The sequence below is a fragment of the Microtus pennsylvanicus genome, chromosome 2 (assembly GCF_037038515.1).
Source record: "Microtus pennsylvanicus isolate mMicPen1 chromosome 2, mMicPen1.hap1, whole genome shotgun sequence".
Lineage (NCBI taxonomy): Eukaryota > Metazoa > Chordata > Mammalia > Rodentia > Cricetidae > Microtus > Microtus pennsylvanicus.
Genome location: NC_134580.1, coordinates 94,597,965 through 94,625,402, shown reverse-complemented (window position 1 = coordinate 94,625,402; position 27,438 = coordinate 94,597,965).

Sequence of the window (27,438 nt, the reverse complement as noted above, 5' to 3'; positions counted from 1 at the left end):
AGATTCCATAACCTCCTTTTTCTATCCTTGACTCTAAAGTCAGGACGCCATGGCTGAAGCTTCCAAGTTCTAATATTTGCTAGAATATGGCACTCTAGTTCAGCTCTATCTTCATTAGCTTTCTCTTTTCAATTTTTTTTCTCTGCCTAAGCTTATGTCCCTTAGCTTCCTGGAATTCACTCTGTAGACCAGAGTGAGAATTTTGTTGTTGTTGTTTGTTTGTTTTCTGATCTTGAACTCAGAAATCTGTCTGCCTCTGTCTCCAGAATTCTGTAATAAAGGAGTGTACCACCTCACCTGGCTCTAAACTTTTCTTTAATTTCTTTTCCAAGATAAAAGCTTAGCTGGGTGAGATCTTTTCCCAAACGTCACCACTTCCTTTAGTCCATTTAACATCAGACTTATCTTTATCAAGTTTATCACCTTGAACAAAGGACTTCACTCCATCCCACTTCCTGGTGCTCCGTTTCTTTTCATTTTGTATTTTTCTTGATCAGCATGCTTTTTTCATTACAAATCTTCATAAAAGTGAACATCAGAAATCAAATGACAGAGTTAATACTAGGTTGTTTTGAGATTTCCTCTGCCAGCAGAAGTAATCTAAAACTCTTCAATTTAGTCTCAGGTACACTTTTCAGACAAGAGCAAAGAGCAGCCACATTCTAGCCAAAATATTACAAGAGTGGCCTCTGGGACATATACAAATATTCTTCTGCTCTGAAACCTCTGGAGCTGGACCACCACGGTTCAAACCACTCTCAGTATCACTGCCTTCCATGTTACTACTAGTAAGAGCTATTAAACCTCACTTAAAGCATTCAACTTCTTTTTTAATCCAAAATCCCAACGTCCACATTTCTCCAAACAAAGGTGATGTGGGAAGGTCATTGGTTAATTAATAAAGAAACTGCTTGGCCTCATAGGTTAGAACATAGGTAGGTGGAGTAAACAGAACAGAATGCTGGGAGGAAGAGGAAGTGAGGTAAGACGCCATGCTTCTGCTCTCCAGGGCAGACGCGATGAAGCTCAGACCCAAGATGGACATAGGCTGGAATCTCCCTGGTAAGTCACCACCTCGTGGTGCTACATACATTAATAGAAACGGGCCAAGCAGTGTTTAAAAGAATACAGTTTTTGTGTTGTTATTTCGGGGCATAAGCTAGCCAGGCATCTGGGAGCCGGGGCGGCAGGAACGCAGTCCGCAGCTCCTTCAACACAAAGACATTTTCAGGCCTATCACAGCAATACCCCACTGCTGGTAACAACCTTTGTCTTAGTTAAGGGTTCTGTTGTTGTGAAGAGAATATGACCACAGCAGCTCTTATACAGGAAAGCATTTAATTGGGACTGGCTTACAGTTCAGAGGTTTATTTGTTGTCATCATGGCAGGAAGCATGGTGGCATGCAGGCAGACAGGTGCTGGAGATGGAGCTGAGAGTTCTACATCTTGATCTGCAGGCAGCAGGAAGTGACTGTGAGTCACTAGGCCTGACTAAAGCTTATGAAATCTCCAAGTGCACCCCCTCGTGACACACCTCCTCCAACAAAGCCACAGATACTTCAACAAGGCTATACCTCCTAATAATGCCACTCCCTATGAAACTATGGAAGCCATTTTTATTCAACCACCACAATGCTCAGCCAATATTGATTTCTCGCTCTATACCTCCTGCCTTGATTTTTGTCACATTTGAAATGTACACTCAGAATTTCAGCATTTATCTTGGTACTAATGGCTAGAGTCGGTAGGAGCCTTTATTTAGTATTTTGCAGATAGCCATATTAAAAACTCATTGATTTTCTTTGTTAAAAATATCACCAAATGTTAATTAACATATAGAAGCTGATATCCTGGGTACCTCACATCTGCTGGGGCATCAGAAGCAAAATGACTGTGGTAGTTTGATTGTAAATGGCCCCCGTATGAAATGGCCCCCATATGAAATAGGGAATGGCACTATTAGGAAATTTGGCTTTGTTGGAGTGGGTATGGCCTTGCTGGAGAAAGTGTATCACTATGGGGATGGACTTTGAGGTTTTTCTATGGTTAAGTTACTGCCTAGGGTCTCAGTAGAATTTCTGTTGTCTGAAAGATGTGGGACTCTCAGCTCCAGCACCATGCCTGCCTGAATGCCACCATGCTCCCCACCTTGATGATAATGAACTGAACCTATGAAACTGTAAGCAAACCAGTAAGTAGCTCCCTTCCATGACCTCTGCATCAGCTTCTGCCTCTGGGATCCTGCCCTGTTTTGAGTTTCTGTTCTGACTTCATTCAGTGATGAATCGCAACGTTGAAGTTTAAGTCCAATAAACCCTTTCCTCCCCAACTTGATTTTTGATCATGGTGTTCCATTGCAGCAATAAAAACTGTAACTAAAACAATGACTATACCATAATATCTGCCATGATCTTGGCAACATGAGTCACCAATAGATGTCCTACAACTTCCAGACATAATTATGCCAGTTTTGCACAACTATCACATATCCATTATCCTTGGGACTGATATATTTCTTATCTTCCTTTTTAAAAGAGGATGTTCAAATGAGATGCCCGTGACAGAATGGTCATTTAACTTGTAGGTTTAGGAACAAAAAGGTCTATATTTAATGGGAGAAAAGTAAAACCAATTGTCCAATATCTCTAATTAAGCAATCAAGAAGCTCAGACATTTAAATGATAATTACTCACAAAGTATGTGCAAAAGTAAAGGAAAAAGTGTTGAGAAGAAAAGCTTCTAAAATATTCAGTAGAAAAGGGAGCTGCCTGCATTTCTGTTCAAGTTTAACAATTGGTTTTTATTCTGCACTGTTCAGTTTTATAGTATGGAATTCCCAACAATATCTGCATAGCAAGAGCAAAATATCAGTCAAAAACCACCAGATGGATGTGTAAATTAAATTTTTCTTCTAAGTTATAATGTAAAAGTGAAAACTGGTACATTGCAGTGTTGGATACCACAGAGGGAACGTTGGGGGTTGCAATCACAGCAATGCAGAAAATTGTGATTACAAAAATCTGAGCAAGTACTTTACTAATACAGATGGCCAAGGGCAAAGGAAATTTCCCTTAATGGCTGAGACGCGTAAGCTCAAAGTAAATATAACAGGAAAGTTTGTCTTCTCCCCACTGCACCATGCAGATAGCAATGCCCACGCACAGAAGACGCGCAGTAACTAAAGAACACAGCCTTGCCTTGTGGGCCTCTTGCTCACAGAAAAGGGCAAAACAGCTCTGAAAACAAACACTTGACTATTATGGACTTTGCTTCTTTATTCTGCCAGAGAATAAATGTGACTAAAGCTGAGTAGGATCATGAAATGTCTTATATTTTCATATGTGTTGCAAGACACAGATAATCCTAGCAGATTGAAGACTGTTCATTGTGATAGCCAACACACGATGAGGGCTCCGATCTGCACGGCTAGAGAGAAGTATGCTTTTCTTGCTGTTTTCACATGGACCCTCTCATTAAATCGCATTGCAATGCTGTGATGGGCAGATTATTAACATAACCTCCAGGGCCACAGATATGCTCACAACATTTGGGGAATTGTACATAATCATACACTGGATATATAGTTTATATGAGAACTTAGACTTTGCGGACTTTTAACTTCTCATTGCATTTGTTTGCTTGCTTTCTGTTTTCTGAGACGAAAACTCACCAGGCAGCTGATTCTGGCCTTGAACTCATGACCCTGCTGCTTGGAACACAGTCATGTGCCACCATTACCCAGCTCATTTTGCTTCTGAAAACTCCGCGTGACAGACAGTTCATGTGATGTGCATGTAAAGATTTTAGAAAGGTTTTCTCTTCCCTTTAACCATTTAAATTATGCAAATACCCCACAGAGTGTATTAGGACCATTTTTACCCATTTTCTATGGATGAAAAACTGTGGCATAGAAAAGTTTGTTTTTTCGTAAAATCTCGTGTCTGCCGATAGGGGAATCAGGATTTGTTAGAAATCTTTTGTTTGTATACTTCAGGGTAGGCCTTATGCCCAGTAATGGTTGGCCAACTCAGAACAAGCTCAATAGTAGTTTTGTAGATTTTTGTTCTTTTTTAACTCATGCTGTTTTGCTTAGTTTTTTATTTTGTCTTATTGTTAGTGTGTGTGTGTGTGTGTGTGTGTGTGTGTGTGTGCAAGCATGTGTGTGGTTTCATTTTTTTGTTTTTATTTGTGTCTAGAAAGAGAGAAAGACACACCGTGGCCCGGGTGGTTAAGAAGGCAAGTCTCGGCAAGAGTGAAGTCAGGGGGATGTAATCAGAAGATATTGCATGAAAAACATTTTTCAATTAAAAAAAGAAATATTTTGTGCATATGGTGGGCAAGAAGACTTCAGAAACTGGGCACTGAAAATAAAGGTCAGTGGTGAATCACCTTAGTATGCACTCGGCCGTGGATTCAAAACCTAGCCCCATAAAATATAAAAATGTTTTGAAATAATTCACAATGTGGAAGTGTTTATTATTTCTCATGCTTAGAAATATAGCCTTTTCTGAAGTCTTGCAAACTAGATGAGGAGACGATTACCAGTAGAAATAAGGGCTACTTTCATAATGGAACCCATATCTGGCATTGCTTCCGTAGCAAAGAACCTGAGATGGAGACCAGATAGGCCAGGACCTGCGATAAAATCCAATACCCTAGGTTTTGGTTTTGCTTGTTTTTTAAAAGGTAGCAATAACATGACACCTTATGACATTTTGCTATTCTCATAGATCAGTGTCTTGCTCAGCCATCATTGGAGAAGCGTCCTCCTACTGCAGATGAGAACAAATACAGAGACCACAGCCAGACATTATTCAAAGAATGAGAGACCTTGGAATTCTCACTCCTTGATGGAATGTCTCCATCAAATCCCTCCCTTCAGGGCTCAGGGAACCCTGTGGAAAAGGAGGTAGAAATCGTGTAAGAATCAGACAAGATGGAGGACACCAAGAAAACAAGGTCCTTTAACTCAGCGTGTTCTAAGCTCATATGAAGGCACAGAGACTGGTGCAGTCTGCACAGAGCTTTTGTTTTTATCACATTATTATATTGTATTGTATTATATCATATTATATTCCCTTAGATTACTTTCTAAGGAAAGACAAAAAAGGGAGTGGATCCTGAAGGGAGGGGAGGTAGGGAGGAACTGGAAGGAATAGAAGATGGACAAACCATAAACAGGATATATTGGATTAAAAAAATCTATTTTCAATAAAATGGGAAGAAAGAATAGCTTAGGTAGAGGGACCCTACCAAACAAAGGACATGGCAGTTATTCCAGTGAGGCAAAAGCATGGCATCTAAAGGGATGGAAAATACAGTTAGGTAGAAACCAGCGCATGAGACGTCAGTGTCACTTCTGAGAAAGTTTCTACTTTATCTTTGAAACTGAGAAGCTGTTGGAGATGGATGCTAATGTGTTTCTGTATTTTCCTTTTTTCTGTTTTGCCTTTGAACCTTTTCATTTCTTTCATGTGCTTATGAGAGAGGAGTATTGAAGTGAGAGCAGACTGTACGGAGATTATTGCGAGGGTTTGGAGCAGGAGAAATGAAGTAGGAAGTGGCCATGGAGATGAAATCCTAAATAACTAGCCTCATTTTTTTTTCAGACGAGAAGCATGAAAAGATGCATTTTGGATTTCTACTGTGTTTTTCGTGAGCTATTATGACCAGCGAGAGCTATCACATAAAGGAATGGTATCCATGCCTAACATTTGAATACATTCTTAGCTTAGACACCCCTTCAAACTCTTCTTCCATGTCCCACATCTGAGGTTTTAGAAACTCCAAATGACCTCTGAGCCTCTCCACAGACTGATCCCTCTCTCTCACAGAATCTTTCTCAGCAACACATACTCTCTCCTGTGACTCCATTTCATCTCGGGAGCCCATCTCCAGGTGCCCCAGTGTGTAGTTAGGCTGCCCATGACCATGTGTCTATCTTCCATGTTAACTGTGTTAGACTGGCATTCATGACCGCTTTGACTCCGAAGAGGCCTCAAGCTCACCTGCCGTTTTCCTCACATCCCAGAAGGTTCCACATCTTAAGTACTCTGTAGAGTTTACTGAATGAACACACTGCACACCATCATTAGTGATTCTGTAATTACAAGTACAGGGAGAAACAGGAAGTCAAGAATCTATGCAACTCAGTCATTTCTTGATTTCTCCTAGGATCCATAACAAACTACAATTTTGAGACTCCACAGGCCTATATGGAAAGTAGATGGGTGTTCTTACATGTTGGGTTATGCAAATACCTTTCACTTCTAAAACACAACTTTTTTCCTACCTTGTCTCTCAGTGCTTCTTCTGCCCACTACCCTGCGTTGATCCTTTCTCAGACTGATTACGTGACTGCCACATCACCTAACACCCTTATTTCTCCATTCCCTAGGCTATCCTGTGACCTAATTGAGCATCTGAGCAGAGTGGTATGGCTGCCCCTACTGCACAGTGGGAGTCTCTGGAACCTCAATGTCCCCTCCCATCAACAGAGACTAAAGTTGCTGACCAGAGATGCATACTTTTGTCAGCCTGATTAATACGCTGAGGGGGTGGAAGTTGGGAGGAGGAGTGCATTTCCCGGAAGCTTTTCTCCCTTTGGTGCCTACATCACATCTACTTTCATCAGACCAAATACAGATATGTGGAAATTAGATGAGAGATGACTGAAGCATGTGTACAAAATGTAACCAACCAAGTAGACAAAAGGATAGATTCAAGGCAGCATATAGTCACTGATAACTGAGTTTTAGTTTTTTTTAAACAGATTTTCTGTGTCCCCACAGAATACCAAGTATTCATATACAAAATGTAAATGATGCACAGAAGACATAAGTGTCATAGCATCATCATACACTGGAGTTGTCTCTGTATAACAGATAGCAAAGCATTTTGCTTTTTCACTATGACAAGACATGGGGCCATAAATTACCAATTATGGGCCTTTTAGAGAGTTCTACAACAATATTTTTGTATATTTTAAGGAGAATAGTCAAAGTAAAATATAAGCTTCCCATGGTTAAATTTGTGCTAAGATCCTAAATTTGCAAGTAATATTAATTCACAGTCAAAAGATAAACAATTTTTTAAAAGATGTATTTGCTTTCCTGTTATGTGAACGTTTGTTTGGGCTACAGTATGTAAGTGCACCATGTACATGCAGTTCCTTTAGAGACAGAGAGTCTGTCTTCTGATCTCCTGGAACTGGAGTTTCAGATGACTCTAAGCCACCATGTGGGTGCTGAGAATTGAACATGGGTTTTCTTCAAGAGCAACACATCCTCTTAACCATTGAGACATCTCTCCAGCCACAAAATATTAACACATTTGAGAAAGAAAACACTTTGGGAGGAAGGGTCTTTTACATAGCATGCATAAGTTCACCATCTAGCCTGTGTTAGCAACCGTGATGGCACCCTATGGTTAGCAGGGCCATTAACAACTTGATCTCTAATGTAAAATCTGACTAATGGAAAAAGTTCTATTAGAAAAATTCCTTTACTTTCATGCCCCATGTTGTGTAGCAGTTTCTTCTTAAAATCTTTAAAAACCTTTCAGAATGGAAACTCCTTGAAGATCTAGAACATAAAAAGAATGAGGAAACTACAGGATATTTTGACAGGATGTTTACAAGGAGATGAAAGAGCAGGATGTTCTGAAGGGAGGTGACACACTCCATATTGCAGAAAAGCTGGCTAAGACAAGAAGTAAACAACTCAAGACAGCTTCAGGAAGTCCCTGAAACTGACCAAATTCAGCAGGCTTGCTGAGCTGCCTGGAATAGACACTCCCCAACCTCCTGAGCTTTCTGCACATTGTAAAGCAAGCTTCAAATTTCCAGCTTTGGTGTGCTGTCACCCACGCTGGCCTGGGCTCTGTTATAACTGTCTCTGAGTCATTTCTGTTCCTGTAACAAGAAACAACTCCAATGAAACTGTGATGCTTTCTGAACTTTGGTCTCTACTCAGTTCCCTATCTTGGGTGAGTGGTAATTTGTACATGTCTGCCCAGGGATAATGACACACAGCATCCTATGAAGCAGATTATAGATTTGTTAAGAGGATTGAATGGTGTAATATATATATATATATATATATATATATATATATATATGATATGTGAGTGACTGTCTGACAAGAAGTGTTTTATATATGCAGTCTATGAGTGTTGTTATTATTCTTCAGAAACTTTTAACTTCTCCAGAAATAACCATAAGAATGTAGCGTTTGTTTTAATTAGACTTTAACATTAAACATTTCCTACCTTTTGTATCTATTATAAATGCTTGATTACATATAATTAACAGGTCAAAAGAAACTTTATGTTCAAACAGCACGATAGCATATAGAAAGTTCTGCTACCGACTGACCATGGTGGTTTCAAATATTTTGACTCTTCAAAACACAAAGCAGATTCTAATCCTTTCCTCCTTGAAGGAGCGCTGGCCTCAGTTATTCCCTATTAACAATGGAATGTGGTGGTAAGTGTTAACACCAGGTGACTTCTAAATACAGGTAAGACAAGATATGTCTACATCTGGCTCTCAGTACATGCAACTCCCTCACCTCTGGGTCTCTATGCAGAAGACCATGTGCAAAGGACAAATACAGAGGGTAAAGGATGTCCAGTGAGCACAAGGTTTTTTTAACCTTACGAATATTTGAGCCTCTGGGTCAACATACAAATGAATAGGCCTGAGTTGATCTTAACAACCAGTTCTTTAACAGTAGACGAGATGCAGCTGTGGCAACCTCTCAACTCAAATTGGTTGTGGGTAGACTAACTATTGTTTTAATTCGTTATATCTTAGGGTGCCTTGTGGTGCTTCAGTAGTTGGTGTCTGTCTTAGTTAGGGTGTCTATTGCTGTGAAGAGACACCGTGACCACAACAACTGTTATAACGGAAAACATTTAATGGGGGTGGCTCACTTACAGTTCAGAGGGTTAGTTCCTTATCGCTGTGGTGGGAAGCAAGGCAGGCATGATGCTGAAGAGGTAGCTGAGAGTTCTTACATCTTGACTCCCAGGCAACAGGAAGTTGTCTGAGACACTGGGCAGTATCTTGAGCATATATGAGACCTCAGAACCCACCTTCACAGTGATGCACGTCCTCCAACAAGACCACACCTACTCCAACAAAGCCACGCCTCCCATTAGTGCCACTCCTTTTGGTGTTGTAATATGAGCGGCGGGCTACGTTTCTGGCAGCCGGCCGCCTGCACAGCTAGCTTTACACCCAAAATAATTACACGGAAACTGTATTCTTTTAAACACTGCTTGGCCCATTGGTTCCAGCCTCTTATTGGCTAGCTCTTACATATTGATCTAACCCATTTCTAATATTCTGTGTAGCACCATGAGCTGGTTTACCAGGAAAGATCTTAACCTGTGTCTGTCTGGAGTGGGAGAATCATGGTGACTCCCTGACTCAGCTTCTTTCTCCCAGCATTCTGTTCTGTCTACTCCGCCTACCTAATTTTCTGTCCTATCAGAGGCCAAGCAGTTTCTTTATTACTTAACCAATGAAACAAGAGATAGAAAGATGACCCTCCTCCATCATTTTAAAGGTCATTTTCTTTCAAACCACCACAGTGTCCATGTGTATGAAATGTATTGTTTATCAGAAAGGCTGGTTAATTACATAATCACCCAATTGGACTGAAGTTGGAGATGTATCTGTTGGATCTTTAGAATAATGTTGCTTAAACATTAGCACACTGGAATGTTCCTGCAAGTAACATCTTCCTGTATTTTATGTTTAAATATAAGATAAACTGACATTTTTAAAAAGAGAAAACCAAACTCATAAGGGTTGTATTGTTTTTCTTGTAATTTGAAGCAAGACACCAGGACCGGCTTTGCTGCCCAGCTCTCGCACCCCCTCTCTGAAGCACATTGTTAACATATTGTAGCTGCCTGGAATATTGTTTTTATTACATTGGAAGCTTGTCCATCCCTTGCAGGCCACATTTTTCTTAACAGCATGCACTTTTCTGTTAGTCTTCTTTGAATACATTGAAACTGGTATATCCTCAATTTATTAAATGTTCATCAGTTTTGTTTTGTTTTGTTTTTTGCGAAGTTTAGTATTTGGATCGTTTACTGCCAGATACAGGTGAGTGGTTCTCTATCCAGAGACATTGGTATCAGGACCACATTCTCAGAGGCTGAATTGTTCAGAGTGGAGGCTGCATCTGTCACCTTGAAAATATCCCAAGCTAAGCCCTTTATACTACTCTGTTTTTTTTTATGGAAATCTGGACAGTCTTTCTATGGTTAAGTGCAATTGGCCTTCCATAGTTAAGTATGTACTATCCTTCCGTGGTCAAGTACAGATAGTCCTTGGTGATTAAGTCTTGCCACTAAACTACACCCTCAATCACACCCAAAGAGGCCTGGTGGTGGTGGAGGCAAGTTTGTTTTCCTATCTCCACATATTGTCATTGGGGAAAAGGGGGTGGAGGTAAGAGATGATAAAGGTGGCAGACAACAGGAAGCAAGCCTTTTTCCCAACAGGTATCCAGATTGCTCTGAACTAACTTCCCAAGGGTTTTCTGTCTGACCACCGATTATACCTACATCAACTTGAACACCTAAAGGAGCAGCCTGCTCCCTGAAATAGAAGATTAAAGATTTGCCTGGGGCTTTGTCTCGGGTACAGGTGAGGGAGAAATGGTTAGTGTGGCTGTTTTGAACCTGACCCTAAGATAAACGTTGCAGAGTATCAAGAAGGATGCTCCCTAGCTTGGCATCCAGAGAACCCACAAGCCTGGCTGTCTTTCTTTATATAAATCTCCCAACTGATTTCTTTAGTCCTGTGCGATTATATCTGCTTCTTCCTTTTTTCCCCCTTTGGTGAAATAGGCAATTAGACCTCATTTATGTGGGAAAACAAATTAAGCCTCGTAAAAATAAAGTAAATAACCTAACACGCGGTGCTCCTCAAGTACAGGCACACAGTGGTTTCCAGACAGCTCACAGGGGCCAGGCAGATTCTTACTGCCTGGGTAGCTTTCGTTAATTTACATCAACTCTCTTCACTGCCGCTTCTTTGTCTGCAAAAATATCAACCTAATAGGACTGTGATTAAAATCAAGTGAAGTGTCCAAGGCTAATGAGAAAAACATCAGGAAAGTTCCAGTGAAGGGGCAGGATACAAGATACCTGACCGCTGTGTTTCTCCAAACTGTCAAGGTCATCAATGACGAGGAGCGGCCGAGAAACTGTCACAGCCAAGAGAAGCCTCGGGAAAAATGACAACTGAAAGTAATGTGGTATCATGGATGTGCTTCTTGAGCAGAAAACAGACATTGGGTTAAAGAAAGAAAAAGGGATAAAATAGAAACTTCAGTTGACAGTACCATCTTGGTTTCGTGATTCTATCAAAGGTAACGCTAACGGATGATGGTAACTAATTCGACGGGAAGCTGGGCTCCGATTGTGTGGGAAATCTCCGTGGTACATTCTCTGTTATTCTTTTCTGTGAAAGTGAAAGTTTCACACGAAATGAGGTCACGTAAAAGCCCAAGCCCATGGGTGATGCTCGTCCAATGCTGCGTCTTCCCTGAGTGAGCAAAAGTGAGCTTTTGTCAAAAGTTCTCACTTGGGTTCTTCTCGCTGACTCCAGGAAAAATGGAGATTTCCCTATGGTTCTGTTTACCACTTCCCACGGGCGGGAAGAGTTACGGTTCTGAGGTGCTTTTTTTTTTTAATAAGTCTAATTTTCTTGGAATTCGAAGACTAGCATTTGAGGTTGTTTCTGTTTTTATGTAAATGATTTTTGTCATACCTCATGAGAGAGCCCCTCTGACTCCGATTCCTGGGACATATTAGAAACCCTGACCTGCTCACCACATCAGCAACGACTAACTATGTAGACAAATTCGCTTCTGTTCCCTACTAAAAAAAAAAAAAGTCTTTGGTCCATTAAAAATCTTTTTAAATTACGAACAAGACACATGAAAAAAATGTTTCCAAGAACTTTTTCACAAATAGGTAGCCTACTCACAGGCCTAGAGGAAGCTTTTAACCCTAGCACATTAGAAAATGATTTGGCTTCCCTTTTTTTCTACCAAAAACTTATATCCCAAAGACGAAGTGATTGAAAGATTTAGATATTTAAACCACAAATTAAAATTAGAAAATTTTAAATCCAGATAGTTTTCAAAAATCATGAAAGATTTTGGTTTATGAATTCTATAGGCTTGCAAGTAAAAATTTCCACTACAAATGAATGACTCTGGCCAAAACTGAAAGGAGCGTCCATTACGTTAGATACCTCCTCTCCTCTTGTATGCACGTTATGTTAAACCGGGATAAAATTAAGGCGTGAGATGTAAGGTACCCCGATTCCCTGCATGCTCTCCTCCATTAGGAAAACACAGTAAACCTCAAAGCATCCCACATCAGTGGGATGTGCTGAAATGCAGACAGAGTGATGCTCAGAGGCCGCTCTGCATTCCCACACTGTGGGGATCTAGAGTTCCGCGCATCTCCCTGCTGAGGTCTTTGTCAGGCAGCGTGCCCGGTGAGTCTCAGCCCAGGGTTTAAGATTGCTTAGCTGCATTAACACATTTGAAAACACCAGTCTGATTGCTAGTCTCTAAGTGCTTTCATTCTCTCAAGGACAAAACAGACATAATTGAATATTTACTACATCTTAGAGAAGTGTGCAGCTTTCAGAACCCTGGAACAGTTAAGAGGCTCAGGTGAAAGATTAAAGAATTAAGTGTACAAACCGTCTTTCTTAATTTTGATCCAAATGCGTAATAGTCACGGAAACATAATACCCAGGTTACGCTGCACGATTGGGCGAATTGCTCAGAGATCTTCAAGTGCACCAGACAGTGCTAATGGGAAGTACTTTATCTGCTCCCTTAACATGTAGGAGCATCAGGGAAGCAGTAGAGGTGACATTTCATAATTCTGCTTTTTCCTTTAAAGCAATCCTCTTTCTCGTTGATCGGACTGGCCTTCACCATCATTTAAGTGGATAATTTACTTCACTCTTGTAAAAAATAGGAGGAGGTGAGCATAATAAATGAAAAGCAGAATTCTAATTCTTGAAACTATGAATTTATCATCTATGCCTAAATAATTTCCTCCACTGTCATCAAGACTAAAAGTTTTACATAAATAGATGTATGCACTCATATTTCAACCATGTATGTTTCAGAACGTAAGTATTTCTGCTGCAGGACGGTCTTCCATATGATGGCTGTGCTGTGGGGTTCGTGGTCATTTTCATAGAAACCCTTCCTTTAGTGGGGTCTAACAGTCCTTTGCGTCTAAATTTTAGTCACCATTGTATACATTTTTTTATTCGAAATCGCCTACGGTGGCTGATGAAAGATGGGGAGTGGAAACTGAAGCTGTTATTCTGAGATGCTCAAAACGTTAGATCAATGGTGAAATTCTCAAAGAGGAAAAAGATAATCTGCTCTCTGATATCTTGTAGGCTTTGTTACTTCAACCATTAACATCTGTGAGCTGCTGTCAGTAATTTCTTTAATGAGATTATTGTGTTTTCTTTTGGAAATGTAACTGTCAAACGTTTTACATTTGTTCTTGCTAATAATTCCCCCAGCTTTTATTAAGGTGATTTATAGATTTCTTCAACCCCTAGTCCTGGATCACTCTGATAGCAACTTCTAATAAAACAAGAAATCAGATCTTGTTCTTTGCTTTATCCTTACAGTGAGTAAATACAGAAGACGTGTTTACTGAACAAGCCTTGGAAAGCCAGAGTAAATCTTAGGATTCTCTGTCTCCTAGCATTTAGGGAACACCTTGACATTGAGTAAGGTGACCACCAGAAAAGTATCATGTTTTGTGTAAATAATGAGAATTTCATAATTAAGAAGGAAGAATGATTCTGGAGCTCTTCATAGAAAAGAGTCGAATGACAGCCAGTTAATTAAATATTTCCTCAGCAACCTCTGTCTTGCTTTAGGTGGGCTTACCTAAGCTAACATGCTAAATTGCAAAACACTTTTTTTTTTGCCAAATCCTCCTCACTTATCCATTTAGCTAAGTAGTTGAAGACATGATTCAGAAATAATTTCAAACCATCTTCCCCACAAATACAAAATAATAAGATGTTCATCATTTAAAATGAAATGCCAAACTGCTAGAAAATCTTCTCTGAAACCAGCAGAAATCCCAGGGCAGGTGATTTGGCTCTTGGTGTCTCCCCTCTACCTGCGTCCTTCCCTCTTTCTGTCCATAATGCCATGTTGTAGTACAGCCTTCTTAGCCTCCAATCAACATTTCAAGCACTGGGATCATGTTTGATATTGTCAGATGGCCTGGAAAATTAAAAACCCAATTAAAGGCTCAGCACGCGGGTCAGCTCTTCTGCATATCAAAAGGCCTCCGCTGCTTGTTCTGCTCAAATTGTATCTGTTAACAGCTCACTTTGCAGAACGTGAAATAGCAGAGCGTTTTCGAGTAATAAGTACTTTCCAGCTGATACATTTCAAACATAAACCACTTTCATGGCCCCGGCAAAAAGTACAAGTCATAATCAAATTGTCAATTTTTTTCCTGTGAGATGCATGGATCTATTGTAACTGCGATTGTTAAAGAAGGAAATGCATTTTATTCACATGTTGGGGGAAAAAAGATGCACATTTTCCCTACAATTAAAGATTTTTTGTCACTTTTTTTACTGCCTTTCCTTTACATTTCTAAATAGTTACTATAATTGATTTTCGGGTTGCATTCATTTTTTTTTTTGGTAGGAGAATCGTTTATAGTTTTTATGTAGTGGAAGAAATGGTTGGAGTGAATAGCATTTTTGTTTAGCTGGGGTATTAATGTTCACCCAAATGTTTATAATGTGAATGTGCAAAGCACTAAAAGCTTTTGAGCTAAATGCAAATTAGTCGAGCACTCAAATGACATTTTTAGAAGGGGTTTTCATCTGTCAATGTGGCATAATATTAAGTCAAACTAAAGTCACTACTTTAGCTACTGGCCATTTGAAAAAAAATTTCATAAGATACCGGGGTTGACAGAAAAGAAAACAAACTACATAAATATTTTTCAACATATTATATTAACCAAACAGCTGCTACAGGATTTCACAAGAAGTTAGCATATAATGTCTCCCCTTAGAATATACTGTGAGTGTACACAATGTCAAAAATCAAAATCCCTGGGTTTTGCATAATGCATTAAGGTCCATATCTAGACAAGAAAGATTTTTCAAAGAAGTGTCATGCAATGAAATAACACAAAGTTCCCTTGGTTACAAAAAAAATAAAAATAATAGATGTAATAATCCAAAAATGTGGTGGATTAGGAAAATGAGCAGCCAGTGCAAAGTGTATTTATGGACCTCAAAGACTGTGCCTCTTGAAATAAACACCAGGGTTTCTGAGTGTTTCCTGTGTCTATTGGTTAATTATTTATACGGAGTACTTAATCTCCATATTGTTCTCCAAACAAGAGCCTACTAGGACCTAAAGCAATTGTCCAAAATTATTGAGAGTCCGTGGCTCATCAAGGAAAAAGGAATTGACAGCAACAATGGAAGCTTCTGCTGACACCCACTTCCCCTGCACCTAAGTAGAGTCAGTTCTGACTCTGGCAGTTTGAGGTGCAGGAGATACAGGTGGCCCGGGGAGATGCTGCCTTTAGCGGGGCCGGAGAATGCACGCTGACACTCACTGAGTCTGTTTAGTGGGCTCTGCGGATTTGCTCATTCTCTTGCAGGTCCACATGCCTCCCTGACCCTTGAATTTTCTTCCTCAGTATAAATGATATTTTCTTATGTTTTTCACAGATTAGGAAAAGATCCTTTCTTTTTCCAGAAAGAGAAGAGGGGAATGAATATCTTGGATTATTACTTCTGATCCTTTTTACTAAGCTAATTTATTAACGGTGGGGTGGTTTTCCACCTTGTCTCCCACAAATTTTTAGAAATTTTTTTTTCCAGGCTTGGGACAGCCTTCTCAAAACACTGCAGCTGATCCCACCATGGAGCCTTTTAATCCATAATAAAAGAAGCGACAGATCCTTAGCTGCAGAGGAGGCGCGAGTGGGCACCCTGTTAATGAATCAAGCGCCTCACTACACCTTATTCATATTAAAGGGCAACATATTGCATATTAATAGACAATTTAAAATAATTACAGGCTTTAATCTTTTCTAAAGAACAGTTTCTTGTCTCCTGAAAGTTTTGTACTTCTCATATAGAAAAGCAAGCGAGTGCTTTTCCGGAGAAACAATGTATAATAATATGCCAGGAAAGATTGAGCAATTTTGCGTAGGGATGGTGAAAAGGACATTATGTTCTTTCTTCTTGTCATGGTCGGTATTTTTCTGTCAGTCGGCAAAGGCTGCACTCAGCAAGAAGAAGCTAAAGACGGGCGTTGAGAGACGTGAGGGTGACAGCCGCCCTGACAGGTCAGGGGATGACTACAGAATTACCCTTACTTTAATTCGCACTAAAATTCACAGCTCCTGACGAGGAAATGGGAAAGAGAAATCTCCTTACACGTTTTCTCTTCATTTCATGTGCAGATTATACATATTCGGCTTCCATTAACAAGAAGGAGATTGTACTTTAGGCGGCTCTATATTTAAGGGCAGAAGACCAAGAAGATGACAAGAGTGACCTCTCTCTTGTCTTATGATCACTGCCAGTTTGACATGACACTAATTAGACCGCCTTAATCTAAACCCAGTTAGTTCTGCATGCTTGCCGCAGAACCATTGTAAGCCCTAATGGAAATTGCCGTAGGCCTTTGTCTTCCTAAACCCTGCCTCTCTCCTCCACCCGCAGCCCCCATCTTTGCACACTCGCATGTATACATACGGGAAACCAGATCTTTAATAATCCCACTGCGTTAATCTTAACAAATAAGACCGCGAGTGTCCTCCTAATGCCCCTTCATTGAAAAGGCCAATGAAAATTTTGGTGTTGTTTTTTTTTTTTAAGTACATGATGATTCTAGAACTGTGAGCTATGTTTAAGTGTGAATTGAATGTGTTTCTCCTCTTAAAAAACAGAACAAGGAAGACACCTTTCTGGCCAGCTGATTAAAAATAGAGTCAATTAATTCTGAAAGAGGTAATACAGAATCCTGAGGGGCCACAAGGAATCAGCCAACATTCTCTTACAGACACCAGGGAACCAGGTTCGCCTAGAGCACGTATAGAAACAACACCCTCCGTTGTCCTTGAGAAGCATTATGTGTGTGTAGTAATCTCCATGAACCACTGCAGTGAATCCAGCCAAATTGCCGTTTGTCATCAGATGTGTGATCTGTAAATGCATTCAGCAGGATTTGGGGGCTACCTGATGTCTCCCCAAGAAAGGAAGCTACAGGTAATTCCGCGTGTCTGTACTCATGGGCTCTTTCTGGTTCTAGCCAAATCAAGGTTGCTTTTCCATGATCCACAGTTCTAAATGGGTGCAGCCGCTGTACTGTGTGACATGCTTACCCCCTAAGTGGGATCAGTGGTTGGAGTTACAGCCGATGAAAGTGGTATCTCTAGATCATTGCATGGTGTAAAATGTGACTCTTGATGACAAAGCTGGGGAATAGGTATCTTCCTTGTTACCCCAGGGATACTTTGCATGGAGTGACACTGTCCCGGCTGGTCCATTCCTGCAGCAGAAGGGTCAAAAATTACCACCCATCATGTCGACAACCTCAGTTCAGGACACACTTTCAAACCTGTCCCCAAACCTTCCTTGTAAAAGTCTCATGGGAGCTTGGAAATATCTACCAATGACTAAATGAACACCTACTTCTCTTCACTGGCGGCTGAGCGAGGGCTTTGTGGTTGCAGTCTCATTTTATCCTGAACAGGCTACTGGGGCAAGTATGCTTGATCCCATTTTACAGACAGTGAAGTTGAGGGTTAGAGAGCTTACGTAGCTGGCTAAGGCCAGATATTTCCGTTCAGGGCGTGCGTGAAGCAGATGCCATGGTCAGGTTGCAAGCCCACTTACTGTGTTAGCAAGAAGACACAGGAAAAGAGAGCTAGTGTCATACAGCTGGGAGTTAGGGGGATGCGGATTGCTGGCAGAATGTTTGGCCATCCGCTGTACCTGCAGCCTGCAACTGTAGACATACTTGGCCTGCCTCTGCCTTAGGAGTTCTAGAAACCACCACTCCCCAGCTGCCGCTCATGACATCAAGGGGGAGCAATGTGGTTTTCACCCTGCATCTCCCTGGAATGCCAGGCTAAAAGAGGGACAATTGGGCAGATTTCAGTCCACATGGTCACCTTAGGTCAGAACCCAAGCTGACCTTTTGTGGTTGTTCTTGGGTGGCTATGAACAGGCGACAGCAGCTTCCGGTGAATTTCAAGCAGCAATACTTCCCTGTCTCCTGGTTTACACACAGATTTTCTCAGCTGAGTGATGGCAAAGTCACTGAATATTAAAAGCCTGTAATTTAGTCAAAAACAATGTTGTCCACACTTTCCCCCTACATCATTTCACTTGTGTGTGTGCATTCTTCTATTTTTTTTTAAAAAAAATCAAGCATAAATGGTAGCTAATGTTCCCCTGAATGAGGCCCTTAGGCCTGCTCCACTGAGGTTTGTTTAGCTTGCCAAGTTTAAATATTTTCCGAACTGATCCCAGAACTGAGAAGCCTTCGTCACAGCACAGCATTAAACATGATGGATGTGATACATATTTAATACAATAAAATGGCCATTTATATGCCCATACTAGACACGAGGGAAATCCTCACAGGAAAGATTTCTAAAATCAAAAGGGGCCTATTCTCTAATCGATGGAAGGGGATTTAAGCGGATAACTCCCATTAATGCTAATGGGTGTTACGAGCTTACATCCTCCATGCGCCATTGGCGAGATACACTCAGTGCCACTCGGAAGGAGACTGTCGCACTGATGAGATTCCACGCGAGACTTCCAGGGAAGGAGGACTGGGGGAAGAACTGAAGGTGCGGGAAAGCTGGAGCAACGGTTTGCTTCGAGAAAAACTCTCGACAAGACTGTATTCAGAGGGCCTGGCTAGAAGATATCTTGGGGGGCCATGGGTATAATAGAGTTTTCACATTTACAGTCTTAAACTATGTCACTCAGGTGTGTTTGGGCAAGCTAAAGATGCTGGAAACAATGACATCAAGAAGCAGTTTGCCTTGCATCTGCAAGACAAGATGCTGTTGCATCTGCTTCTTTTTTGACTCCTGAGACAAAATGTTGCCTGCCCTCAATCTCCAGGAATGCCTGTTGTATGCTTAACTAAAGTAAGTTCAGAGCCCTAGTCTCTCAAGCTACTGTTCCTCATGTTTCGTCTTTGTGGTGTCACCAGTTTGGACGATGGCTTTCTCTCGTCTGTGTCTGTGGACCCTAAGTGGACTGGTAGGAGTGAATCCCCAGCACTTAGACTTACATTCCTCTTGGATGGGTAGATTTTTGCAGCCACTGACAGGTCTGCTTGCTAGAAATACTATACCATAAGTTAAGCCTTCCATGTAGAGAAGCTGTTGTTCACACATGATAACTCATGTTTAAAGCAGCTGTCTCCCTAACCTTGGCAGTAGAGTGAAACTGAGCACCAAGGAACTGGACCTAAAGCTCCTGCCACAGTAAGGGACACTGCCAGTTGTGTGACCCTCACTCATTTCTTTGCTTTGGGGTCTTCTTCTCTTCTTTTTTTTTTCTTTTTCTTTCTTTTTTTTTTTTTTTGTTTTTGTTATTGTTTTTCGAGACAGGGTTTCTCTGTAGCTTTGGTGCCTGATCCGGAACTAGCTCTTGTAGACCAGGCTGGCCTCGAACTCACAGAGATCCGCCTGCCTCTGCCTCCCGAGTGCTTGGATTAAAGGCGTACGCCACCGCAGCCCGGCCTTCTTCTTCTCTTCTTACCCGTGTGGGCTTCGTGCCCTGCCACTGCACTCCCCTTAACAGAAGCTCTTTCTCTGGACTTTTTATTGTTTACCCTTTCCCATTTTTGAGATTATAATTATAATTTGGGGATTATAATTCCACTGCCTCCTTCTAAACCTACTTTGCTCTTTCTCAAATTCATGGACTCTTTTTTTTCATTTATTGTTATTGTATGCTTATGTGTGCGTATGTATGTATACATATATGTGTGTGTGTGTATATATATATATATGCATAACTATAACCTGATCACTCAATATAATGTTGCTTACATGTATGTTTTCATGGCTATCACTTGGCACTGGATAACCAACTGGTATGCTCCTCCCTGGGGAAGTCTATTTCTTCCTTTCCCAGCACTCCTCAGTTGCACAGAGTTCTTTGTGTAAGGTTGAGACCTTTGTGTGCTTTTCCCCATCCATTGTTTAAAAATACTTACTTGAGAGTTTTTTAATTAAAAAAAATAATAATTTTGAGGGTTTTTTTTCCTGTTTTTGTCTGTTTGCTTTTTCTTTGAGACAGGGTCTAACTGTGTAGGGCATGCTTACCCTAAATTTAGTTCTCCTTCCTCGGCCTTCTGTGTTCTGTGAGGGCAGGACTGTCCCACCATATGGAGCTGAGAAGAATCCTAGATCACCCTGAACTCTCGAGGCTTGGGGAGGAAAATCAGTTCAGAATGGCAAATGGAGTCATGCCTACCTCTGTGTCTTTCTTTAGAAAATCACAAGATTCCTGAGCTGGAAAGCCAGTGCTTCTGCTATGTTACCCACAACAGTGTAACTGACTACGTAATACCCGAAATCATGACGTTCAAGGATAATATGGGCATCCAAGTGATATCATTGGAGCCAAGTTCCACTGTGTTTGGTAAGCTGCTTGGAGGCAGAGACTTAACGGCCCACTGTAAGGTTAGGAGAGTCAGCACAGGGGCCAGAACTGCAGAGGCACAAACATTATCGTAGTGATCATGAAAACAGCTGGCAGCTGAGTGTTTTCATAGATAAAAAAAAGACAAGTCCCACCTCAAGGTGCTCAATAGGAAAACTAGCGGATGAAATCTGCCCATCCTTTCCATCGCCTCAGCCAGGAGTCATGTAGTCACGCAGCTGGGTTAAGTAGCTATCGAGGGAGAAAGAAAAGCTCTTGAAAAGTCGGGCAGTCCCCGTTGCGCTTATTTATGTTGTTTTTACGTCAGCAATTGGATTGTTTTAAAGAATATCCAATAATCACACAACTACCCAGAGTGCAGAAGAAAACAACAGTTTCGCTTTCGTTTCTGGACACCTCTTTTTCTACAGGAGCCCTCTGCCGAGCTCCTCCAACCCCAGCGATGGTTCTAAGCTTGGCCTGCTGCACAATCGATGACAAACAGGAGAGACATAGAGGTAAAATGAAAATTAAGCATGTTATTGACAAGGAGAATTAATATCCCAACAAAAAAATAAAATCCATATGTACTTTCTTGCTGAGGAAAAAAACAATGTGCAGACAGCATGGAATATCGATCTGAACCAACGAAAGCTGAAGCGGAATATTTATTGGGCCTTAGGAGTATTTAAATGCCCTAAATTCCAGTTCATACCACTAGCTGCTAGCTCTGCAGAATTCTGGAATTGCACCCTGCAGTTTGTACTAATTGGTGGGAAATGTAGGCCTGATGTCAAAGACAACTATAATTGTCTGATGAAAATAGCTTGCTTTTGACACCAGTATATGTTGCACCCGTATATCACACTCTCCTTGAATAAGGAGGTGTTGTTTTACATAGTCAAGGTAATTATAACTGGCTTTAATGTATCTGAAATAACTATGTATAAAAGTGTTGTAAGAAAGAGAAGGCTTACAATGACCTAGTAGCATTTATGATAAAAAAGATTGCTCCAGGATTAAGAAAAAAAAACAACAAATAAAACCCATGGAAAGGCAAAGGCTTAGATTATGCATGTTTTAGAATGTTGGAAAGCTGCGATTTAGAGCCGATCCAATTTTGACCATAATGCATTTTGTCATGTGAAGATAAAATGTAGGGGATGTTTACATTTCTCCAACCCACTGAGCTTCCACCTCGGGACTAGCTTTTTTTTTTCTCACATCAATAGACAATCTTTTAAAACATTATACTCATGTCTGTCTCTCTTGACAGCGAATAAAATTTAATAAATAAAATTCTGTATGATAAATATGTTAGATTTAAGGAGCAGTCTTGATAAAGTGTGGACATCTTCAAAGATGATTTGTGAAAAACAAATAAATTTAACAAGGCTAATGTGTTACCAGCTCCAAATACATTATCGATGATGTGCAGAAGGATAATGACCCAAAAGAGCATTTGCACAGGTTTCACACTGCGTAAATTACTGCCAGAGAGAGAAGCATCCTCCAGAAGTTGGACCCATTGCCTCTGCAGATCAGCATCTGACTGTAGCAAGATCTTGGCTTGTCACTAGATTTGAAATCAACAGCAGCCGCGGATAACGTACAACAAGGGAGTCTTTTCACTTCACGAGCATCAGATCCAGTGGCAGATTTTTATAATATGCCATTTTTTTTCTCCAGTTTCCTCCTCTAAAACTTCTGGCAGGTTTTGAGTCTCTTGACCTTCTGTCTTTCTGATTGACCTGACTCTCACCCCGACCTCAGTCTTAACTCTCCCTTATATTTCAGAGGCCACGGCGAAGGGAGCCAGTTGGGGCTCGTCCTCATTTGTCTACCCTTTGACATGATACTTCACGGAGTATGCTTCTCCCCACGCAGGACCGTGAAGCTAACAGTCACCGTGTATGGAGGTAAACCAAGCAATATTTTAAATGATCCCCGTGTCATGTCACAGACTGCTCACATCAATTCTGTCGGGCGCTGTGGTCACCATTCTGCAGATGAGGAAACCGAGTGTTGACAGGGATGCCTGTGTTCGTCTCTACTTACCAGGATGGCCTATCATTATGAAATATATAAATTAGTCTCATTCAATCAGGTTCATCATATTTACCTTACAAAAATGAACATCACCTAGCCTTTATCACATGAAGTCCAGTTGTGACATGTTGCTGATGACTTTAAAAATAACTCGTGAGTAATTTTAATAGCATTGATATTTTATAATTTTTATATATTTTATAGTTATTAAAAATTTCCTTGAAATACCACAAAATCTGCATGAGGAAAGCTATGTCAGTATCAAAAAAATATTTAATAAGTCTTGAATTCGCAAACTAAGAATTTTCAAGCAAGACGCATCTATCATAATTGCAAAAAAAGGGATATAAGGAATGAGAAATGTTTTGAAAACTAAAGTGATTTTCCTTAGCTGGTTTAGGGGGATAATATTTAAAACTTCTGGTTGTGTCTGGGGATATGATTTATAAAATAGTCATACAATTTACATTTGTGTGGATTCTCTCATACATATTGAAAACTAATATGAAGGGCATTTAATGACAGCATTTTGTTGATTTTAGAGTAAAGAACTGCTATATTGTGATACCATGCAATTTTTGGATGAAATTTTAAATGAAATGACCATTGGATAATTTAATGTGGAATTGAGAAAGTTAAGAAGAATAGCTGTTGACCTTCTCCCAACACACTCCACAGCACAGTAACCCCACAAAGAAAGCAAACCCAAATAATTTTCTCTGTGAAGTTGTGTTTATTAAGGAAAGTATATTGGGCTTTTATAGGTTTTTTTATTGTTTTTGCAATGCAATTTGGCTTTGTACCAAGTGGTATTCACATTTAGTGTACCTTCACTACCGTAGGATGTATACATGGATGGTATTAAAGATTCATAATAGTAATAGTAAAAACAGTAGCTAGAATATTTGAAAAGTCAACATTTGACATACTGTTTTCTAAAGGAAGGACCTAATGAAGGGGAGTGCTAAGTTCTGTCTCCCCTAGAAGCAATGCCCTGGGTCCTAAAACATTACTGCACTGCGCTCAATCCAGGATTAGGACCACTGTACTCCCACAGGGCCTGGTACTGTGACGCTGTGTGAACAAGAGAAACTGAAGACTAGCGCTAAGGCCACCAAGCTCCCACCTTCCTTCTTACCAAGTCTCAGCAGTTTGGGCATAAATGACAATGTTAGTTCTTAAATTCAAGGTAGAAATTCTTTTAAATGAGTACGCACACGGCAGTGAAATTTAGAGCCGTTGTTCATTTATGACAAAAATCATTAGTATACTTCCTTTCAAAGATTTTTATGGGAGCCAGTCACAATGGGGTTAGAATGGAGAATAGATATCTTGGTTTCCAGCTAGGGATCTGATATGAACTTGCTATTTTAATTTTCCGGTGAAGTTTAATGAGTGTCTATTAAACACCAGGCATTGAAATAAGTGCTGAGAACACAGAGGTGGAAATAAAATTGCCCTGAGTTAGGTAGCATACCATCGAATTAGAGAAATAGACATTACATAAATAGTTGAAAATTAGGATAGAGAAGAGTAAGAACAGGGTATCACAGAAAAAAAAATAGCTGTAGGAGGTAATCACTAGGGAAACCAAATTGAGACTGAGACTCTTGTAGAAGGTCGCCTGTGGAAAGTTGATATTCAGCTGGGGTTATAAAGATTAGTGGAATACGGCACAGATTAGGTGACAGGAAGAAACTTCTAGAAAAGAGCAAAGATCCCAATGACTTAGGACTGGGAAATGGCTAGGTGCATGTCAGAAACAGTAAGGTTTGGCTGGAGGGATGACTCAACCCTTACTAATAGAAATAGTGGCCAGAGCACAGGAGTTCAGTTCCTAGCACCTCTAATGGGGAATATACAAGAATTTATAATTCCAGCTTCAAGGGATCTGACATATTCTTCTGCCCTCCGTAGGCACACACCTCACAGACAGACAGGCAGAGAGGCAGGACAGATAGATACACACGCACACACACACACACACCACTACACGCACACACACACACACACCACTACACGCACACACAGACACATAATAGAAAATAAAGAGCCTGGCATGCTGGTGCACACCTTTAATCCCTGCACTCAGGAGGCAGAGGCACGTGGATCTTTGTAAGTTCAAGCCTTGCCTGGCCTACAGAGTGAGTTCCAGGACAGAGAGACCTTGTCTTGAAAAAACCAACCAACCAAACAAACAAACAAACAAAAATCAACAAATGGACAAAAGCACACACACGCACAAAATAAAACTTTAAAAAGAAAAGGCATATGAGGCAAAGAGATTGCAGTCAAGGCAGGACATGGAGCAGGAAGTGAGGCAAGTCACACAGTAGAGAGAGCGAAGGCCACCTCAGGAAGGCTGCCCCTCGGGGCTGGCTGGTAGAAGCCCAAGTCTGAAGCCTGTCATGAGGATTTTCAGCTCCCATCACCAGCACGGTGCCAGTGTGAGACCGGCAGGATCACCACAACCTGTGCAGCCAAGCCATTCTACCAACTTTAGTTCTCTTTTAAGAAACTCTCTGTTGTGCTGAGTTCTGAGCTACACTAACAAAAATCTGAGCTCTAAGTCAGCAACTGTGAAGTGTGTTTCCAAGGTACTGGAAAAGAAAGAGCGATGAGGAGGGGGGACAGTAATACAATGCTAAAAGTGGTGTCTCAGGAATATACCATGCTTGGGCGGATGGTAGAAGGAAACCTTCAGGTAGAGCAGCTACATAGATAGATAGATAGATAGATAGATAGATAGATAGATAGATAGATAGATAGATAGATAGATAGACAGATAGATATAAATATATGCATATGCATGTATATTTTCCCACGTATTCTGGATATTTGTACTTTAGGATTTCACAGCGTGTACACAGCTGGAGTGAGCAGCATCCCGTGAAGTCCTCCATAGATAATGTCATGTTATATTATGTTTATCGGAGCTCTACATTGGTATGAATTCATCAGGACCAATCAAAGGTCTTGTCAAAATGCATGTTAGGTCAGAGTGCTGCAAATGCCACCCTGGGGGGTATTACAAAACGATTTGATTTGTGAATCAACTCAAATCAGTTAGAATGAACTCCTTGGAATATTGATATGAAGGCATCTGAGACCTTCGGCCAACTCATCAGAAGACTAGGAAGATCAGCCTTCGTGTGTGTCATGGTCCGGAGATAGAAACACTGACTGATGCTCTCAGAAGTTCATCATGTAATGTTCCTTCCCAGGTCATGGAATTCATATACCTATTTTATGAATTGTGTAGATGTGAAGTACATGGCAGGTTGAGCTGGGATGCTAAGAAAAATTCTAGATCTCTGCGGATTCTATGGTGCAGGCCTGAGGTTGCCTGGATACTGGTATTCACCGCTTAGCAGGGATGAGGAAATGTTAGGTAGGAAACGACAAGGTCACATTGAGACTTCTGCATTATCATCATCATCATTGCCATCGTCTGCCAAGATCGTACACTGAATGTGACCAGTTTGTGTCTTCTCAGGGAGATTGTGGTAAGGACTCATGCTTCCACACAGAAAGTTTGGTTCTGATTGCTCTCTGCGTCTTGTAGTAGAAATCACCCCAAAGTAGCTATCAGTAGAAGGTGAGTTTAAGGAACGAGGGCCCAAGGGAGCAGAGCTGGATTCCAGAATTGCATTGCTGTGCTAAGAAAAAGCTGTCCTAGGAATAACTGATATGCTCTGACATGTTCTCCCTGTTGCACGTGATAGTTTTTAGTGTGATATTGTGCACAAAATAATTGCACTTGATTGATAACTTTCATGCCACATACAGCCCAATATCCCCTTTGAAAGGGAAAAGAATGTTGGAAATGTAGCTGAGGAACACAGTCTCTTTGGAGGTTTTAGGCAACTGAGTTTGTTTACAGAAACCTCCTTCTTCCTGCTCTAAGCTCTATATTCTTACATAGGTAAGTACTTTTTACCAAGTAATTATAATTTACTACAGACTAAAGGAAAAATAACATCATGTAGTTCAGATTGAAGAAAAATGTATTTTTCAACTTAGCTTTAAGCACAATTATGGATTTTTATAAACAAAATATTGTTCTCTTGGTGAAATAAATTTTCATAATTGGCAGTATTAGTAAAGGCAAAAGGATTGAAAAATAAAGCTACCTCCATCTTTAGAGGTATTTGAAACTGCTTCATTTTGAAAAGTAGTATGACTATCCTCCATATTTAATTATCTTTATTTGCTTAAACATTTCCTGAGGAAAATAACACTATGGCAGCATAAACAGCCTCACACTCACCATTTCCACAATATTACATCGCAAACAATTATTTCATGTGCCATTGAAAACACAATTCATAGCCTTGAATGCGTTTCGACAATGGACCTACAGTGAGCCACTCAAACATCACTTCCTCAAAAGTTCTTACACAAGTAGTTAAACACTAAAATGGACAATAAACATAAAAATGTATACTTGGACAAACAAGTTATTTTAGAATTTATTGACAATGAGTAATCACTTCAAGCAAAAGTAGCAATGAAAGAAAACTATATAAAACCAAACCATACCAAAAAAAAAACCCTACAGAGGATCTAAATGTAGGTTCTGTTAAATATTTATTTATTTTAAATAAATAAAAAGTTTGATTGTGGGAAAGGATGTGAA